Source organism: Cyanistes caeruleus, chromosome 6 (assembly GCF_971803275.1).
Source record: "Cyanistes caeruleus chromosome 6, bCyaCae1.hap1.1, whole genome shotgun sequence".
Lineage (NCBI taxonomy): Eukaryota > Metazoa > Chordata > Aves > Passeriformes > Paridae > Cyanistes > Cyanistes caeruleus.
The window spans coordinates 9,178,441-9,194,197 of NC_141706.1; the positions used below are offsets into that span (position 1 = coordinate 9,178,441).

General features: G+C 38.2%; 1 long non-coding RNA gene across 4 annotated transcripts; it reads left to right on the top strand.

The window, feature by feature from the left end:
• Nucleotides 1–2: 2 nt before the first annotated feature.
• LOC111922437 (uncharacterized) lies at nucleotides 3–15,657 on the top strand. 4 transcript variants are annotated; one of them, XR_002860514.2, is made up of 5 exons: nucleotides 116–204; nucleotides 2,624–2,739; nucleotides 3,143–3,229; nucleotides 3,760–3,815; nucleotides 4,707–15,657. It is a non-coding gene; the product is annotated as an uncharacterized LOC111922437 (long non-coding RNA). The 4 variants fall into 4 exon arrangements; XR_015288543.1 differs by having other exon boundaries at nucleotides 3–2,739; nucleotides 2,904–3,229; XR_015288542.1 differs by having other exon boundaries at nucleotides 2,624–3,229; nucleotides 3,760–13,891; nucleotides 15,539–15,657.
• Nucleotides 15,658–15,757: the final 100 nt, after the last annotated feature.

The window sequence follows — 15,757 nt, forward strand, 5'->3', positions numbered from 1 at the left end:
CCGCCCACTCTTCACGCTGAGGGGACAGAGGCCAGCGGCGCCGTCGCGTTCCTTTGAAATTGCAAGGAACTTCGCCAATATGGAGTTGCGAAAGGGATTTTTCAGCTATATAGTTATAGTTTTCAGCTATAAAGTGTTGAGATACTGGAACTTTCTAAAGCTGATGATGATGGAGATGTTGTTCAATGACAGACGAAGTTACAGGTTCGGCACTGAAAACTGCACGTACTTAAGGAGTTTTTGTTTCAGTGGGGGAAAAAAGTTTGTAAATTGCAAAAGCAAAGTATATAACTACATCAATTACATTAGTGTAGAAGTATATACGGGCTCATTGTTGTATTGGTGCCTGAAATGGGGTACCCTAACTTTGGTCATACGCACTCAATAGTATTTCTTTGGTGACTGGAATTTTTAATCTTAAAAAAACCACTCGCTTCTGAATTATGTGGTTTTACTTACAAATGATGAATAAATATGAGTAATTCTGTAATATGAGTATTATCAGTAATTCTGATAATACTGCAGAAGGTCCCTGGCTTGGTGCCTAATGAACATACTAAGGGTGATAAAAGTGGCAAAAAGCTGGTTATTTTTCCTATTTCTGAGGTAAAACCTTTGAACAACGTGAATAATCCATCTTAAACTCCTTATCTGCATGATCATATCTACATTCTTTCTCTTAATAGTTACAAAGAATAGTCTAACTTGTTATTTCAAGTAGACAATTGCTTTATCTAGTGTGTGTTATTATGGAGTAAAGGGTTAAATCTCACAGATTTGGGTCTGTACTATACAGAGAATACCATTACTTTTATTTCTTTTCTCCAGAATTAAGAACAGCAAACTCCTTTTTAGTTTCTGCTTCACTCTTCATTGGGACATTTCTTTCATGTCTTGAAGCCTCGTAATCTTTTTTGCTTCAATGTGATAAACCAACATTATAAAGAAGAGCAAGGAAAATAATTTATGTTTCTCATATTTTTATATAAAATATACATGAGCAGACTACACCTACCAGGCCTAGATTTAATATTAGTATTGCCCACATGATGTTTTTTTATATCAGTAATTACTATTGCAGTTTGCTTAACCAGCAAACTGGGGGAAATGTGAACATTTTCATGAACAGTTAATGTTTGCTTTCCCTTTAAAGTTTAACACTTCAAATTTTAAACAGGCCAACAAGTTTGTCTAAACTCACTGGTCACAAATCTATTTCAAAGTAACTTTAAAAAACTCCTTCTCTTTTCTTTCCTATGAATTCTTCTTATTATGTGCTAGAGGAAAGCATATGTGTGCATATACCTATGTGTATGCCTGCTTAAAAAATAAACAAACAAGAAGAGATTAAATATTGGCTAAGAAAATATGCAAACCCCAAACCAAAACCCAGGAGAGAGGGGGTGGCAACACCAGTGGCATCTATTGCAAACAGAGTTGGCACTTCAGTTTAACTAAAACCAAGTAATTGCATTTCATAAGAAAGGTCACATGCAAAGCTCAGTGTGACACAAGTACTTTTGTCTCTCATCTTGCTCTAATTTTGTCTTTTCAGGAAAAAAAGCAGTGAATGCTTTTTGGTTTGAATACCACAGGTATCTGGCTGTGTTTGTCTTCATTTATTTCTTTTTTCCCCCCTCTCCTGTCTTGGTATTTGTTTCCTGCGGCACATTAATTTGCCTCCTGTTATATATCTGCATTAAGTAAACAAACTTCAAACAATTCCAAATTAATCATCTTTATTTACCTGGGGAGACTGGTTCTCTGCTGCCACATGACTTTCTGAGGCATGATCCAAACCACACTTCGCCCTTAATTAACTTTTGGGGAGATTAAAAGACAGAGTGCTTAGCATTTGTGTTTTGTTGTCTTTAAAGTGAGTTTACACACAAACTACAAGGTCGGTGTCACACACGATTGTGCTGTAAATAAAGTTTACACATAGCTCAGTGATTTATACCCAAGGGGAGGATCTAGAATTAGTTGAGTAGCAGGTCAGTAGTGCCTCTTGATTTGCTAATTAATTCCACAGGCACCCCAAGCTTTCATCCTACATCTATCAGCCCTCTCTGGCTGCCTTGGTCCCTACTTCCTGTGTGATTAAATCAGAGTTACAAATGTTCCCAAGCTCCCTACATCATCTGTACACTCTGAGTGCCTCTACTGCAGAGCCAGAGCATCTAACTCCAGCACAGAGCATGGGGAACAAGATCACTCAAAAAATAAGAGATCAGAAAAGAGAAGCACAAGAGACCGCGTGCTCACTCCTTAATTAAACTGATTATTGATGAGAACACTCATCACAGGACTGGGAGGCTTACAGACCCTTCTGCTAAAGATGTTCAAACTTGTATCTTCCAGAGGATCCAAATTATGCATCTAGAGGTGAGGCTTGGATACATTTTCTATCCTGAGCCACAAGAAATAAAGTCAGGAAAACATAAAAACTCTGGTTCAGGCTCACATAATAAAAATAAAATTTATATTACTGAGTGTATTTTCAGTCACAAAACAAATTCAGCTACTGCATGTGGACTTGTTGTGAAATAATATAATTAATCTGTTCTCAAGACCTGGAATTCTGATTTGCCTTGATAAATATCCAATATTTATGTATTTGCAGTACCTCGGGAACCTTTTGCACTCATCCTTCTGCTGTCATGCCTGGTGTAAACATCAGGGCACAGAAAAAGCATGGAAAGAGCAACAAAGAATAACAACATGCCAGAGGATTGAGGGGTAGGTATGGCAACTACAGACAGAAGTAGGTTGCTATTCTGTTTTAGAAAAAAACCAGAGATCTATGAATAGAAACAACAAATTCATGTCCATTTTAATGCAATAAATTTAATTCTCTCTGTGCTAATGCCCAACTCACATCCAGGGCAATTTTATATCTCCAGCTGGCAATTACACAGCCACGAAGTTCATGCTGTGAAAGGTCAGCCAACCTCTGGGTGACATGCTGAGGTGTTGGACACCGTCTGTGGTGAGCAGAGGAGATGGAATAAGAGATAGGTAATGATAAACTGAGGATCTCTGTATCTGTAAGATAGGTCTGGACACATTTTGCAGCTGTGATGGTAAGTTTATCACTGAGTGACTTGCATTGTACGTAGCCTTTTTAATTTTGTGTTTTCAGTCATCAGATCTAATAGAAAACATGGAAAACACTGAAATATGTCTTCAGAAGAGGTGGGCTTTAAGAGATCACTGAGGGAACAACAAGGTAAGCAGGCCAGAAATGAAAACTGAATTTTATGGGAAATAGCATATTGGGCTGTCACTGGACAGAGTAAGATACTGAGATGCAGAGAAAATGTGAAAAAATCATGTAAAAGAAAATCAGGAAAAGGCAGGTTGGAAACTTTTACTTTGTGTCTGTCATTTTTTGCTCTGCTGTAGTTATTAGGGCAAGGTCTCGATTTAAATTACTAGGAAAAAAAAAATATTAGCCTCAAATATAGAAAAATATAGAAATATAGAAAAGTGTGTTAGAATATTAATAATTCATATGTTTCAAACATGTTTTACTTTGGTTCTCCCATTCTCTGTAGACGAGAATGACTTCAGTGATTTTGGAGCAGTTGTCTTCAACCTTTGACGTTTGTATGGGATTAGTAAATGCCAGTGGTCATAGACCTAGTCCTTTTTAACCAAAAATAAAATTTATTTGATATATATTAATTGTTTCTAATAATGTATTTCTTTTCTTAAACTACTCATGATCATCATTATTTAGAAGTGTTTCAAATTTAGGGCTGGAAAGAGAGATGCAATCTACTCCCTGAGATCAGTGAAGGAACAAAAAAGGGGTAAGAAATGCAACACTTTTCAGGTAGTGGGGTATTCAAACATCTTTAGCATCCCAGATACCTCAGTTCTGTGGTTTTACTCCTCAAAACCACGTCATTAAAATGATTTCACATTTTCTTTTGTTAATGCAGATTTGATTTCCTTTCAAGTTAAGAGTTCCCACATGAATGTTTTTCTCCATTTGTTCTCTGTGTTGTTAGCAGCATTGTCTAAAGCATCTGCTCAATGGCAGTCCATAAAACCTCAATTTTGAAACCTGATTTTGCCCATTAAAGCTTTATTCTGCATAAGAGAAGATTTAAAGCTAAACACAGCCATATTTTGTTCTGTTGTTATAATCAGAAGCTCTTAAGCTTTTAAATGGGTCAACCCTCAGTATGACTTAGTCACATGTTCTTTAAATTAGTCAAGTGCTTAATTAGCATGCTGGATGTTTGCATGTATAAATATAGATGTTTATAGATCCAAGAGATACCTTGATACAATAGGTGTCATTTCATGTGTTCCAATTCCACAGAAAGAAGGGAATCCTAAATGAACAGAGCTTGAATTTGCAGAAAATTAAAGGCAATTAAAAACGTTGTCTGCCCAGCAGGACTGGAAAATCGGGCTATTATTTCACTGCCAGGAAAAATCAGATACAAGCCTTTGAAAATTTTGGAGATATGTGTGTAGCTAAATGCATCAGTAGGGCTCTAGGCTGATACATAAAGATTATTGATATAATTCATTAACACCAGTGATGATGGATTTCAGCATGGCTCATACTTCAAATTTCAGTTAGTTTGGTACTAAGCAATGTTAAAATTTGTTCTTTATAGTGGTGATTTCTATATTTCCTTTTGAATGTGGGATCATGGTGTTGACTGGAAAATAAAATATCATTATAGGGGGCTTTTGGGGAAAAACCACCAGCAACAAACACAGCAGCCAGTGGAATGGCAGCAAACCAGATGGATTTGTGGTAACCACAGCAAATACGGATTCTGGGAAACAAGGAAAGGCAAACAAGTGGATTTGTGAGGTACTGAGAGAAGAAATGTCTTTGAAACCAATAGGAGGTAGAAATTCTCCAGACTTGATTTACTCACCAAGGCACAGCTAAGTGCTTTGAGTCAGGCAGCCAATAGTGTTTAGGTGTCTTGAGAAATACTGGATTGATCCCTTTCTGTTTCAGTGAGTGGGAAAAGATGGGATGCCCTGCATACAGAGGGACATCAAAGGCTCTTACCAGGTGACAATGGTGGCAGGCACACGTGGCATTTGTGCGCCAGAGCATCAGCAAGCGCTCCACATGGGTAGTAATCTACTCTGCTGACTGGATGGGTCAGCTTCCCATGGAATTGCTGCAAATTCCCAGTGTAGAGACAGCCTCTGAGATCTCATTAAAACAGCATTTTCTAGGAGTTTATAATCCAAATATAATTCTAAATGTTTTCTCTTTCACTTTTTTTTTTGGTCCTGAAATACGCACACACATACACTTTTATATATTTAAATTGATTCATTTTCAATGTCTCTAGCTGATAAATAGATGCTAAACATAACTGATTTTTTAAAGGTAATTTCAATGAATTATGAAATAAAGGCAGTTTAAGAAATCTGCTTTATTCTAGAAGATGGATGAAGCTGTCTCTTGAGGTACCCCATTTAAGAGCAGTATCAGCCATTGAGTTTTGTCCCTTGAGACAGTGCCAAATAGAGCCCAGGGAATAATTAATTCTAGGGCACCAGCACACTAATTAGTATTGCTGGAATTGATAGGAGTTTCAGTACCTTTGAAAATCTGTTTTTATTTTGATGTGAATATTTTAGCCTTTTTTTTTTTGCTTGAAGTAGCTGCCATTCTTAGTCTGTTTTCCATCATAATAGGAGACATCTAAGGATGGAAAAGCGGCAAAAAGTAAACCACCTGCTTAAACATCTTCATTCTGACAACATGAAAGGCTACAAAAAATCCTGGGGTTAGTGGGATATTAGATAAATATAAAATAACTCTTCCAGCTTGGACTAATCAATCCAGCCCAGTGCCTGCCATCTGGCCAGGAGTTTGCTAGTGGCCCTTGCCCCAGCTGTCAGCATTTGAGTTGCTTGTTCCTGTCATTGCCTAAAAGGAATTAGTTCCAGATCATTATGGATTGCAAAGATGGTCATTGTTTTGTTTAACATTTACACAACTGCCAGAGACCTGCTTCTGAATTAAAGTCCTGGACAAGCCCTTGGCTGTTTTGACTGCAGGTAGGTGCATGGAAAACAAATGGTGGATTTTTTCCTTCTCTTCTGTACATTTGACCTCATTTTTCTGTTTACAGAAAATTGATTGCCTCAAATAGGTAAGTTGGAATTATGGAAGCTCAAAATTTAAAAAAAAAAAACCAACAACACAAAATAATTCCATAATTACAGTGTCTTTAGTTAAACATTAAATCCATTTTAACGCATCCTAAAGACTGACAGCTTTTTATGTGTTTGAAGAGATGCGTTTCTAAAATGTTCATCTTCTTTACAAAAGTGGCTAAAATAATTATTTTGACCTATCATGGAAACTGTAACAAATTATTAGTGTGTTTTGGGTTTCTTTTTTCCCTGGACGTTGATGCTAAGCTGCCAGGTTAATTGACATGTTTCTTTCCTAATTGCTACCTGCACCCTGGCTGGACGTTTCCAAGATATTTAAAAGAGGTTTACAAGCCCTTTACACTGCCAAGAAACTTATGATGTAGGAATAAAAATGAAATGCAGATCATAACTTCCAAACCACCAAACTCATAAACTCTCCTGCACAGATCTGCAGGGATCTATCAGCATTCCTACCCAGCTTTGGTTGCATTTCCTATTTTCCTTGGATTGTGGGCAGTGGTTGAACAGCACAATTGGGTCTTGACCTGTAACGTGGACTTCCAAACAATTTTAAGAGCAATACACATTTTTCACTTTGTTTTTTCAACACTTTTGGTCTAAAAATATTTGACAATTTTTTACAGCTACAAGAAAGAGCACTGCATTGTATAAAGTATGGACATTTGGCCTAGTTTTGATCACCAGATACTTGTGACTCCCCCAGGGTAAAAATAACTAATTTTCAGTAGTCCTCCGGTTATCATATTTTTTGAGAAGGTAATTTTTTTTTTCCTTTTCTTTTTCTGTTAGTATGGTAGAGAGGTTCTTTACTTGTTTTTAGAATGTACTAATCCCTCTTCTGTTTGGTATTTTTATCCATACATAATCCTGAAACTGAAAATAGTTTTCAAGATATGGAAGGCTGAGATATTTTGATTTTCTGCCTGCATGACAGATTCCTGAGGCTTTTCAGTCTTATTCCACAGTGATGATTTCCTCCTTTCCTTCCTTACCACTCTTAGGTATATCCCAAGCAATATTTTTTATCCTGTTGTACTTGAGAATTATTTTTGAGTATTCCTCTCTGGACTGGAGGCAGACCTGGATCTATCTCCCTCTATTTTGATACTTTTGAACAGGGAGGTTTTGCTGTGATACATAATGACTTATCCTACAATATCCACCCTGCATTCTTCATTTAATTTAATCCTTTTGCCCAATTCTGATACATTCTGACTCACCATTTTATTGAGTGCTGATGGCTTCTGGCACCAGCCCTAGTTTTATTGAATCATCCAGACTGTTCCTATACTTTTTGGGGATCGGTTTTTGGCTGTGCAATGCACAGAACACTACAGAGCACTGTGACACTTCCATCACAGGTGATGTGTTCCAGGAATTCCTTCTCAGTGACGCAGGCAAGGGAAAAAAAAGGGAGTTGGTCATCTCCCCATTGCTTCCAGCATGTGTTTCATCCTGACTGGCCATAACAAATTGGTCTGTGTCAGCCATCTCCTTGTTGGAAAAATATTCCTGGGTTATATGATAACAAGCAGCCCTGTGTCATAACTGGAGTTAGGGATCTGAGGAGGTGGATGGCGTTATGTTTATTCAGGCTGCACGTTGACAAGGTGGTTCCTGAGCCAACAGTGCTAATTAACAACATGTGCCTGTACTGAGCTGATAATTAGGTTTGAAACCTTAGTAGGGGATTTGCTTCCATAATGGGTTTTTTTCCCCAGGATTTTACTTTTTGAGGTTGGAATTACATGTGCTCTTCTGCTATAGCATAACTGTGGTGGGATACACATTCTGCATCTTCACAGGATGGGTGAGATGGCAAAAGATTATTCATTCACATAAAAACTGGGAAGGAACATGCTGGAAAAGTGTGACCAGTGCATTATGGAAGGTGCTTTCTGACCAACATATTCACTTAGAAATTTTCCATTACAACACTCACTTGGCAATAAATGTCCAGCTACAAATTCCTGCTCTCAACATGCTGAGATTAAATCTTCTCACTGAAAAAGGTTTCTAAAATTTTTCATAAGGGTAATATAATTTAGTAGTGAATACTAGAATAGAGTTACTATTATGCAGAATAAAAAGATTTCTTTGAAACTCTTTTACAGATTCTTTAAGAAAGAAACAAAGATATTTCCTCTATCTCAAACTTTCCTGTTTTAGTGTCCTACTAGTGGTACAACGCCTGAGTTTCTGGCTTGTTTTTCTTTTAAAAAAAGCCAATATTAATTGTCATGCTGGGTAAGTTATATCACACTTTTCACACAGGACTTACAAATTTTAGATATAACTATTAGAATTTCAGCCTAATTTTGGGCAGCCACTCACTTATTTACTAAATTAGATTTATATGCTATTGGTTCTGAGGTTATGAAATATACCTCAAACTGGAACATTAATAGCATTCTAGTGTAAGTTTTTTTGCAGGTAGGCAAGGTTTTCTGGTGTTTAGTGGTAAAGGTGAAAAAACTCTTGAGTTCCCCAGAGAAATCAGAGTTAAGAAGATTAGGGGTCATAAAATAAAAAGCTAAGAAGTTTTTAGCAAAAAAGAGAATTCTGCAATTAAAGGTATTTTGTTGTGGGTTTCCCCCTTATTCTCACATTTGGCTTTTTTAGGAATTATTTTGTTGCTGGAAACACTGATTCATTGTAGTTTGTTTTTTTCCCCACAAACATGTTTGAACTTTACAGGATGTACCCCAATTCAAAGGCACCCGAAGCCTTACCAAATTTTTGATCTGTCCTCAGTTGGGGCAGGGTAAAAATAAAAACAGTGACAAAGTTTCACAACCACACTGCACTTCCCTTAGTGGAAAAATCTCTGCAAGAGTGCTGAGTCCGTCTGGCCAGTGAAGAGAAAGGGCTCCCCCTTCCAAAGGCTTTAGGCTAAGGATGAGGAAAGAAAGCAGATTTCTATTTTGAGTTTCATAAATAGAAAGTCGGCAGCTTTGCTACCACACAGTCGGGATGTTACTCTGGACATCCCGCGCTCTTCGTGTGCGAGGTGCTGCACATGCTGGTCCCTCTGTGAGGCAAGGACCTTGTGACAGTGTCACACCGCGGGGACAGGATCACCTGTGCCACGTAGGCAGCTCTTCGTCAGAGCTCACACACATCCCCATCCCACGAGGAGTGTCAGACAGCCCTCGTCCACACGGCTGTACCTTCATTTTCCCCCTCAGCACCCCGCATTTCGCTCCCTTTGGAGCTCCCACGCGTCTGAGGGACAGCCCGCAGCAGTTTAAATGCGGCGCTGTTGCGGCCTCAAGAGGGAGGCAGCGGGTTCCGTGACACGGCAAAGCTGCCAATCCTATCGAGCTCAGGATTCCTCGGGAAAATAAAGGGGAAGCAGAATTTAGACACAGCCGGTGTAGGTTATGATGGAGTAGTAGCTAGGAAGCTGTTGCTACACTTTCAGTACCACAACAAACACTGCAGCTGTTGTCCGATGGTTCTGAATGATCCGAGGCGAGGCAGACGTGGGTTTTGACCTTGAAAATTCTCAATAATTTCTCTTCAATTCTTTTCAGCGCTGTTTGCCATTGTAAATAACCACTGATCTCAGCGCGGCCCAGTAAGCTTCGGGGCATCCATTTCACAGAAGTCTGAGAGGGTAATACTTTATTTGGCTTCCTGGCAACTTCCTGACTGTTCAGGGTTATGAAAAATACAATATTTAGCTTTAATTCTTTCTCTGTGGCTATTATTTCCATTGTTTTTTTAATTACAGTGATAGAGTCTTGATAATGTTCTTGTCAATGCCGTGTCCCTGGCTAATAGGGGAGAGTAGAGGATATGAACATTGTTTCAGGAAACATGACACACATCCATTGCAATCAATACATGTAATAGGCTCTATCAAGTGCCTCATGAGAAAGGTTTATATTACAGCCAGTGAATGGCTGTAGTAATAAGTGCAATTTTGATATGAAGTTCTTCCAAATGCGTATTTTGGCACACAGGACTACAGCAAGTTTCCACACAGACATAATATAGCAGTGGATCCCATGACCAGATAATTGAGATTATGTCAAGGGCCTCCAAAGAGTTATTTTACACTAGTAGCTGCCATACACAGACTTGGCAGGCTGGGTGTTAGATCAGAGCTAAGGATCTGGGTGACTGGGGAAGTTTATCCTGCTATAACTTTATAGCTGGATGTTATAAATTAGAAGCTGTTAAATGCTGAAGAACATCATTGTCTGCAGCTATTTGGTAATGCCTGGTGGCTCTCAGAATGTTCTGATTGGTTGATTCCTGCATTAGGAAGAAAATGCAGGCAGTGTAAAATTATAGTTAATGGTAACAGTGAAATGAGTAGGAAAAGAGGCCTCAGTAGTTTGAGTACACTTCTTCTTGCATATTGTAATGTGATGAAGCAAAACTCTTTTACTCCCTTCATTTGATCTGATTCCAGGTAAAATATAATTCTCCCCACCAGCTCTGATAAGATTTGTGATAGTGATTGAGATAGTCTGATACTGTACTAAGGTTTTATCCAGGAATTTAATGTATTCAATGTAAGTAATCTTTCTCATTATGACAGTTTTCTTCATCTTTTGTTATCACAATCATTTTATTGGCCAAAATAATCCAACATAGATCCATCATTTTTTTAGTCTTATAATATTTTGAAATAAGGTCCACTATAATATTTGCTCAGTTGTCTGGTGTACTTAAAATTTTAAAAAGCTTTTTTATATTGCCTCTTGTCTTCATATACTCCAAATTTCAGGACAGGAGTGTTAAATGCTTATTGAGGATAACATTTTAAATGAGGTGAAATGTCATTGGTTGTTTCCGAGATTAGTTTACTTTTCCTACTTCAAAATTTTTTCAAAAACCACCCATGGAATAAATGCATTACAAGTGAAACACCTACTGGGGAGGGAAGCTCTTTCCTGCATCTAAAAAGTGTAGGAAACAATTTCAGTACTATTTCATTCTTAGAAAATGTTTAAAGATGCCTTAACCTATACAATATGTGCTGAATTGAGAGAGATTGAAAACTAAATTAAGCAGAAATGTTTAAAGATCAGCAGATTCAGCAGCACTGCTGAAAGGTTGTGAGGAGAGTCATTCCAAACGTAGGCAGACTTTGGAGAGGGGAAGTTGTGTTGGAAATGGTTCCTCTATCCTTTGCAGTGGAAAGAGCAGGATTCATGGAACCCTCCTGGTGGCTGGAGGCACCTCTGGAGTTCCCCTGATCAAGCACACAAAGCAGGATCAGCTAAAGCAGCTTATCCAGGATTGTGTCCAGTTGGGTTTTGAATATCCCTGGCTATGGGGATTCCACAACCTCCCTGGGAAACCTGTTCCAGGTTTTCACCTGTTTTACCTGTTCAGTGTTTTACCACCCTCACAGTAAAAGGTGGGGTGGTTAAAGTTTAAATGGAATATTTTGTATTTCAGTTTGGGCCTATTGCTTCTTGTTCTTTCCCTGGGCACCACTAGGAGGAGTCCACCTGTCTTTTTCTTTTTTTTATTCATCAGGTATTTATAGACAGAGATACTGTCCCACCTTCTCCAGAATGAACAGTCCCAGCCCCTCAGCCTTTCAAACGGCAGAAACTCCAGTCCCGCAATCATCTTTGTGTCCCTTTGATGGACTAACTCTAGTTTATTACCACCTCTCTTGTACTGGAAAACCCAGAGCTGGACTCTGACTCCATCTGAGTCTCACCAGTGCTGAGCAGAGGGAAGGATCACCTCCTCCACCTGCTGGCAGTGCTTTTCCTGGGAATGCTGCTGGCTTTCATTGCCACAAGGATGTATTCCCAGCTTACATTCAACTTGTTTTCCAAGAGGTCTTTTCATCCAAAGTTGTTTTCCACTTAGATTGAAAGGAGCCATTTATCCAGGCAAAAAATCATCAATTTGTCAATGAGGATATTGCAGGAGTGAGTGTCAAAAGCCTTGCTGTGGTGAAGATAATATCAATGGTCCTTCCCTCATCCATCATATCACTGATATCATTGTGGAAGGCTGACAGATTAGTCAGGCATCATTTCCTCTTCATAAATCGGTGGAAAATACATTGAGAGCAGCCTGGAAAAGACTTGAGGGTGTTGGTTGATGAGAAGCTCAACAAGACCCAGCAACACACTCGCAATCTGTAGACACCTGTATCCTGCATCTACTGTTGAATTTATTCTTCCCTCTGAGGGTGCTGACACACAGGCACAGGTTGCCCAGAGATGTTGTGGAATCCTGGAAGGCTTCAAGGGCCCCATTGGATGGGGCTTGGAGCAACCTGGTCTAGCGGAAGGTGTCCCTGCCCGTGTCAGGGGTGGAAGAAAGTAGGTGGAAGGTCCCTGTAATCCAAACTCTGTGATTCTAAATCACCTTTTGGTCCTTAATGCTTTCCAGGCTTATTTGTCCCACCCTTTCCCCAAGGATAAAGGTGATGCTGACCAGTTTGTACCTGACTGATACTGACTAGTTTGCTTTGAAGGATCTCTGAAGAAGTTGTCTGTACAGCAGCAGCAGAAAACCACTTATTTGTTCATTTTTGGCATCTGATACACTTGTACACAGAGAATTCACTCCAAGTTCCTTATCACTCCAATTGTATCTACTACAAAAGGCAGCTCTTGAGTGTAGAAAAGATATTCTTAATAGATTCTCTGTGCTTCTTATGCTTTTCATACCTGAAAATGTGTGTCAGAAGTAGACTGTAATATAAAATCTTCAGCAATTAAAGTTTTTTAAATGGTCTTGCTTAACAGTCACTATTAGTCATGATAGACATGACCCCTTCTTTCTTGACAGTATTAATTTTGAGAAGCTCTGCCTTATCTGTCATTATAAATAACAGTAAAGCTGATCTGGGCTGATTTCTTATGCTAAGCAAATTTAAGTTCCTGATCTTATTTAAATAGAAATTATGTTTTAATTGACAGCCTAAGGATACGAGTGAGGCAAGTTATGTAAGGACAAGAAATGTCTTTTATTAGACTAAATAGTAGAGTAGGAAAAAAATGAGGCAAGATTTGTTAAGCAGGAGTGTTTCTCTTGATGGGAATTGTTAATAGCAAAATGTAGTTTTAGGCTATGCTAAATCACAGATAAAACCAAGACAGGGAGAAGGTGAGATGTCCATTTATTATTAACAGCCTGAAGATTTATTCAGTACACCCACTGATTTCAGTGAATTCTAACCATCTGAAAAGTTTACACAAGGGACAGTATTATTCCTACAATTCTACATTCATGAGATTCTATGTTCTCTTTTTAAATTTTAATTAGTATTATCAAGTAGATTAACCTAAATTACCAATCAAGACATTCTAAAAGGTATGTATTGTAACCTTGGCAAAGGCCATTTTGCACAAAATGAATGGGGGAAGAATTTGAGTTATTACAGATTGAATAAAGTTTCTCTCCAGCTGGGAAGACACAGGAACCTGGCAGTGGTGAGGTCAGCAGCGAGTATTTGGCCACTCCAAATACTGGACCAGCAACTAATTGTAGTTAGACAATAAGTTGAGGGATGGATGAGGATTTTGTTGCATGGCAGAAAACACACCAGATCAACATTTTCTCTACAGCAGTAGTGCTTTGAAAATATGCAAAATGAATTCTCTTAACACTTTTTTTTTTTTTTTCCATTTAATTTAGACTTGATATGTGATTCACCTGCTCTAGTCTCGCTTCATCTCTGCTTCCCCCAACATCTCCTGCTGTCTGGGCTCACACTGATTTCCAGGTATCAGACAGCAGCTATCTTTGTTTATTAACAAAAATAGTTCTGAGTCTTGCAGATAAAATGCAGTTTAATGAAGCAGCTACACAAGGAAAATGCCATTAGCACATGTTCAAAACAGAGACAGCAGGTTGAGAAAGAAATTTCAAGCAACATCCATGGGAGCCCAGCCAGCTGTTGAGCCTTTGGGCTCATTAACACTCCCTCCCACAACTGCTTTTTTGGAAAGAGCTCCTCTCTTTTTGGTACTGTTCTGAGGAGTTGGTTGCACCAATCAAATAGCTTCTTTGAGGGTTCTGTTAAGGCCAGTTGTGTTATTAATTTTTTTTTTTTTTTTTTCCTATTGGAAATTCTTGAGTTTTCTTTGCTTCAAGTGAGTAAAATGAATTTACATGGGACCTAGAGGTAAGGGATGCTTATGCTGCTTAATACCGTATATATGAATATTATTTCCTAGAAATTCACTGAACTTTATGGCTTGAATAGTAACAGGTCAATCTCTGTCTTGGTTACTTTAAAAAGTATTGATTTGGAGTCTTCAGTACAGATTAAGGGGATTTTACATTTGCTCTTACTGCTTCAGTTCCTTAAAGCAAATGTTTATTTTTAAAATAGGTTTGCTATTTATCCAGTTGCTTTCTGTGTATCAGAGAATGCGAAGACCTTTTATTTCTAATTAATTCTGGTGTACCTTAAATTCAAATTTTAAAACCCTGTAATTTATCAGAGATAGAAAAACTCATATCTGAACCCTTTACATGAAGGAAAATGGGGTTTCCAGAGTCCCATGTTTTATTTATTATGGAATTTCCACTGCTATGTGTTTTATCTCTTTTGTTTATGTTCCTGGAAGTCTTCTCTTGCGTTCTACTTTAACAATTTTAGAGAGAAATTATTATGAGAAAATCTGTCTGTGGCAAGTTGACTTTTATTGTGTGAAAATAACGTGTGATTCCTGATGGCTCCAGTTGAAACATATGCAAACAAACGAACAATGCTATTGTGCCTTATAAATCAGGAATTGTTAAGTTGTTTTTATGGGTGTTTCAATGTATGACTTGTGGTCTTTATTGGGTTCAACATCCTGGAATTTGAGGTTTAAATCTTCAGTAAGGAAAATCCTTTCCACATTTGGGGGTGCTTCTGTTCTAAGGTTTTTTCCCCCTGTGGAAAAGGCTGGTGGTACCTTTGCAGCAGGAGAGGATTTATCTGGCAAAATTTTTTCTTTTATAAATAAATACTGCCATGAGAAAATACTATCTGAGGGAAGTGGGAAAGCAGACACTGCTTGTTAAACCAGATAATTTTTGGTGTTGTTAAACTACATGGAATGGCAGGAATAATAAACTGTGTGGGAGTATGGGAGAAGTGTGATAAAGGAAAGGAACAGAAGTGGTTTGTAAAAGTTTTAAGTGCTTGCACAGCTGCATTTTTCCTAAATAATGTAAAGTTCCTATTTGCCAACTGTGTAGCAATTCTCTGTGTCAATTTAGCCTTGCTTTTGTGATCAAAATGAATCCTAGGAGATAGAACAGGATGAGTTTTGGATAAAGCTTTTGCAAAGAGGCATCGCAAAACAAAGCATGAAGGATTTTTGGTGAGAGAGACCAACTTTGTTGCCTTTTTTTTGCTTTATTCCCATTCTTGCAGTGATCCTTGTGAAGATACAAGTCTTCTGTGCACAATCTTAGAGGAACTAACAGGGAATAAAATAAATGTCCTGGCTTTAAGGAGGTACCACATGGTCACCCATGAAAATCCTTGTTTAAGAGGCCTGCAGTAGTCCATGGCACCCTAAGATTTGGGATGTAAGAAAAAAGATGATAATTTTTTATAAAGAAGTGTATTGATTGAACACATGAGACTTAA